Source organism: Otolemur garnettii, unplaced genomic scaffold (genome assembly GCF_000181295.1).
Source record: "Otolemur garnettii isolate 467f Iridium unplaced genomic scaffold, OtoGar3 scaffold00026, whole genome shotgun sequence".
Lineage (NCBI taxonomy): Eukaryota > Metazoa > Chordata > Mammalia > Primates > Galagidae > Otolemur > Otolemur garnettii.
In genome coordinates this window covers 4,287,357-4,293,280 of record NW_003852421.1, presented here as the reverse complement: position 1 = coordinate 4,293,280, position 5,924 = coordinate 4,287,357, and positions in this window count along the sequence as shown.

Sequence of the window (5,924 nt, the reverse complement as noted above, 5' to 3'; positions counted from 1 at the left end):
TGTTTGGCGGGTCCGGGCTGGGGATTCGAACCTGCCACCTTAGGTGTACGTGGCTGGCGCCTTAGCCGGTTGAGCTATAGGCGCTGAGCCAACATATGGTAGTTTTAACATAATAGTAATATGGCATGAAAAAAGAACTTATACTAAAGAAAAAAATAATACAACTAAGGGGCAAAGTCCACAGTTTCTACCTCTTGGCGTAGAGTAAACTGAACTGGCCAAGTTATAGAGGGTAAGTTAATATTGTGTGTTACACAGTCCAAGTAGTTCAGATACAACTTACGGGGTGGTCTTCCATTGAGTACATGTGGTCCATGTCCAATCTACGGGTCTCCATCAACTTAAGGAGATGGTCAACTACTGTATTTTCATACATGTAGCAGACATACGGAAGAAAAGGAATGATCCACAGCAGCCCAACCACGTTGTACATGTTGAGCACTGCTAACTGGTTAGCCCCCATCTCCTCCCTGTGGCCACCACCTCGTCCTCCAGCCGCTCCGTCTCTGCAGGGCCTGAGGCCACTGTTGCCCCAGCTGGCACTTTGGGGGCCTGAGCCGGGCACTAGGTGCACAGCCTGGCCCGCAGAAGCATCGGGCAGCTGGGCAGCTCGGAGGCGCCCCCCGACCAGGGACTCTATGCAGACTGGGCTGGACCCACGCAGCCTACTCCGGTCTCAGGTGCCCATCAGTACATATTTTTATGATGTAGATCCAGATTCCAATTTAGCAATATCTGAAAAGAAAAAGAATTATATTCTTTCCTTAAAAGATTTCATAGTAACTAAATTTAAGTCACTAAACAAGAATTGAGAACTTTATCAGTGCTAAGAAGAATGAAAACTAGGTCTGTATGACTACAGCACAAACTGACTATGAAATATCATTATTTTGCCCATAGTTGCCACTGAATTAACTATCATTTTTAATTGATCTGATTTTCTCACTCTTCATTCATTTATTCCAAACCATACCAAGAAGCAGGCAATTTCCAGGCAGAGTCACATACCACAACAGGTATGAAGTAGGGCACTGGAACTCACTCAGAGGCCATCTGTTCATGTTTTGTCACTACTGTAGACGTTTTGTGGAGGTGAGATATAGGTTGATACCTGAACGGACGGAGTGTGCCAGGTGGAGGGAAGAAGCAGATGCAAAGAGCCGGAGCTGAGGAAGAATACCTTGGACTTCTAGGTGATCTGGGAGGCCAGATGCTCGTGCCAACAGGCAGTGGAGGGGAAGCAGCAAGAGATAAGGCTGAATAGCTGGACAAGAACCAAATTGATCTGGGAGTTTTTCTTCCATGCCAAGGAATATGGACTTTTCCTGAGGGCAAAAGTAAATCAATGACAAAGTAAATGAATGGTTTAAAATATCACCCGTCAAATGATTGCTTATGAACTGAAACTGCTTAGCTAAGCGTTACTAGGTAAGTCTGGGGTCTTTTGGCCTTAAATCCCTACCAAAAGCCTGAGAAGTTCATGAGGCCTTGGTTTTCTGAGAACAGTTTCAGTGTACTGGCTGACACTTCTGTTGAGATGCAGGAATGAAGAAGTGTATAGCCTGAAAGAGAGAGACTCAGAGACTTTAGGAGATGTTTTTAAGGCTACAAAACATGATGAATTCGTGAGGCATGAGTTTAGTTTTCAGTGTAAATGTTTTTGCTTTCACATCTTTCATTAGATGATTTTAAGAAAAAATACTAAATGTAGTATCTATCTATTAACCCAGTAAAGGAAAGGGATACCATTTGCAATTTACAGTTTATTTCAGAAACCAATTCATTAATTTCAATTTAATTCATCAGTTTTGATGACATACCTTCTTCTAGTTCTCCAGTTGTGTTTTCTTCCAACTCCTGCTATATCTGAAATAAGTCAAATATTATTTACAATGTTTAAGTAAATTAGGGACACTTTCTTTTTTTTTTTATTAAATCATAGCTGTGTAAATAATGCATTTATGGGGTACAATGTGCTGGTTTTATATACAATTTGAAATACAAAAAAACTGGTTAACATAGCCTTCACTGTACTTTCTTAATTATTGTGTTAAGACGTTTATACTCTACACTTAGTAGATTTGACATGTACCCTTGTAAAATGCACCATAGGTGTGGGCGACCAATTACCCTCCCTTTACCCATTCTCCCTCCTTCCCTTCCCCTCCTCTTTCCCCTTCATCTTGGGCTGTAGTGGGTTATAGCTTTCACATGGAAGTGTGGGTGATTATATATTGGTTTCATAGCAGAGCTGAATACATTGGATATTTTTTCTTCCATTCTTGGGATACTAAGTTCCAGCTCCATCCATGTAAACATAAAAGAGGTAAAGTCTCCATCTTTTTTTTAGAAATCACATCTCACATACGAAGTATGGCTTTAAATACTTGTCCAGACTAGACTTTTTTTTTTTTTTTTGAGACAGAGTCTCACTCTGTTGCCCAGGCTAGGTTGCTATAGTGTTAGCCTAGTGCACAGTAACCTCAGACTCCTGGACTCAAGTAATCTTCCTGCTTCAGCCTCTAGAGTAGCTGGGACTACAGGTGCTGGCAACAACATCTGGCTAATTTTTCTATTTTTAGTAGAGGCCACTACAGGAGTTTGAGACCATTCATGCTGGTCTCAAACTCCTGAGCTCAAGGGATCCTCTGGCCTTGCCCTCTCAGAGTGCTAGGATTACTACCATACCCAGCCCAGACTTAAGAGTGCTTAAATAGAAAAATAATCACACTAAAACATGAAATTCCTGCTTATTTTACATTTATATACTTCAGCTACTCCAGATGGTTGGGATTCCAGGCATGAGCCACCACACTAGCCTCAGATAGCAACTTTAAATATGTGCAAAATAAGTTGAAGATAATATTTAGCATCCATATCAATGAAAGAAATTAGAAATATTTACCCCAAGGTACATTTCTTTAACATAGTTTGGGATGGCTGCCACAGAAATAACACCGTAAAGCTTATTGGAAATATTAGTGCCTATCTATAGAGTATATGTCAACAGAGACAGAACATCACCTGTTTGGAACCTGGAAGTAGTTTTGAGATATCTTTCAGGTCCTGCATTCCAGGAACAGACCCACCCAGACCAAGGAACTGACTCAAGTGGTTTTGGACCCTTTCATCCAAGGTTCTAAATTCTAATAACTGACCCACCTAGACACCAGCCCATACCAAAGGACTGATGGTTCTGCCCTGAAACCAGCCAAATTAGCAAATCCTTTTTTTTTATTTGTTTGAGACAGAGCCTCAAGCTGTCACCCTGGTAGAGAGCTGTGTCATCACAGCTCACAGCAACCTCCAACTCCTGGGCTTAAGTGATTCTCTTGCCTCAGCCTCCCAAGTAGCTGGGACAACACGTGCCTCCCACAGCACCTAGCTATTTTTTGGCTGTAGTTGTCATTTTTGTTTGGCAGGCCCGGGCTGGATTTGAACCCGCCAGCCTTGGTGTACGTGTCTGGCGCCTTAGCCACTTGAGCTACAGGCACCCAGCCAAATTAGCAAATTCTAATTGCAATCCCAGACTAATATCCCTGATTCAAGCATTATAAAAGCTAGCCACATAACAAAGACGTTTTTATCCCTTTAATGAGCAGCATTTTAAACATTCTCTTATTAATAAATAAAATAATGGGGCATCACACAATTCATGGTGCCTCACTTCAAGGGAAATACAACAGGTGTATCCCGGAGCTGTTGTTGATAAATTTGTGTTTAAATAAATTTGACTTCTTAACAGTGCTATGGGAAAAGAAAGCTGACAGAACACTTTTAAAACAAACATATATTCTGGGCGGCACCTGTGGCTCAGTGAGGAGGGTGCTGGCTCCATATATCAAGGGTGGCAGGTTCGAACCTGACCCCAGCCAAACTGTAACAAAAAATAGCCAGGCATTGTGGTGGGCACCTGTAGTCCCAGCTACTTGGGAGGTTGAGGCAAGAGAATCACCTAAGCCCAAGAGCTAGAGGTTGCTGTGAGCTGTGATGCCACAGCACTCTACTGAGGGTGACAGAGTCAGACTCTGTCTCTAGAAAAAAAAAAGAAATATGTTTTCTTACTTGGATTTTCAAAAGACTTCAACACATAGGAAACTCAGGATTCAAAGAATGGATATGGTTCATGTTTTCACTATTCAGATTTACAGAGAGTATGTAATCAGATATGCCCAATGATCAACATTATTATTTAATACTGTTAAACATTTATAAAAGGGCAATCTAAGGTGATCATTCGTACTTTTCTATCTTTAGAATGCTTTTATTTGAAAGGAGGAAGGAAAATCTTCAATTGAGAGACTGAGTCCAAATCCTCCAATTTTAAATCTCTCAACTTGGTCAGGAATGGCAGGTAAACAGGAAGTTCTTAAGGGGGGGTGGGTCCTGAGAGACAGAATATGCCTGTAAATAACAGGCGTTCAGGTTATGTTTGACGGTAGGTAGACTGAAAGAATGGACAAATACAGCTGAGGAGTTCAAGAGTCTTACACAAAAGTCTTGGAAAGGAAAGCAATACTTTTGCAATAGAAACGACCATTTCTATTTGCTACTTTTTTTCATTTTCATAAAGATAGCACACTTGTGATGAATCTATACATAACAAAAATATATGTATCTGATAAAATGTGTATACAGTAAAATTTACAAGCACACATGAAATGATGCCCTTTACCTCTGAAGAGGCTGAAATGGAGCAAAAGAGTCTAATCCACCAAAAGGAAAAATAAAAGTAAATTAATAGAAAAAAGAAATCATTGCTATCTGAGCAAGAGTCACACTCTGGTCTTCTCAGGGATCATTTCATTAATAATAAACTTTGACTAGAATTTTGAATAAATGCTCATTCTCATAAGTGCAGAAATCACAGATGCAGAAAAAAATTCCTTTATAATACAAAAGCCCAGAAATAAAAAATGTTTATTACATTTTTAAGTATTTTGGGATAAGGCAAGACCACAGTATGTGTCTGTATGTGTATACTCAAACTGATATTTTTTGTCACTTGATATGCCAAACGCTTTTCACATGTCAGTGTACATCTGTATCTATGCCCACCTTCAACGGTCATACACGTACATTATTCCACCCTATGGATGCACTGGAATTGATTGATAAAATCCAAAATATGAGTTCTTCTTCATACACTGCTCTTTTAAACAGAGAAACAAATGGCACATATCTCTAATTATTTCCTAACGATATTTTTGTCAAATGGAATGACACACTTTGTGGAGAGAAAACAGTATCTCATTCCTCTCTTAAATCTCATGCCTTCTCTTATAAGAAACACTAAATATTTCATCCTATGTACACAGGTCATATATAGATATGTAACAAAATATTTTGCCAAATTTTAAGTTATAGTTCAGTTGACATATGCAGGTTTCTGTGTGTGTGTGTGCATATCACACTTTTGCACATACACAGGAGGACAGGCAAAATTTGCAAATATGATGTCTTTTGTTGATTTTTTTCTGATATACAAAAGGTTAAAATTTTTTTCTGCTAAATCAACCTTTGGAATTCTTGTTTGTGACATTCTCAGGAAGGTCTCTGTCAACATAAAAATGTATCTGGATGAACGGGCACTTATGTTTTCTTCTGGTACTTTTCTCATTTCCTATTTTAAGATTTGTCCCAGAATCCATAGAGAACTTAAACGTATTAACAAGAAGAAAACGAGTGATCCTATCTCAGGGTGGGCAAGGGACTTGAAGAGAAATTTCTCTGAAGAAGATCAGCGCACGGCCTACAGATATATGAAAAACTGCTCACCATCCTTAATCATCAGAGAAATGCAAATCAAAACTACTTTGAGATATCACCTAACTCCAATAAGATTAGCCCATATCACTAAATCCCAAAACCAGAGATGCTGGCGTGGATGTGGAGAAAAGGAAACACTCTTACACTGCTGGTGG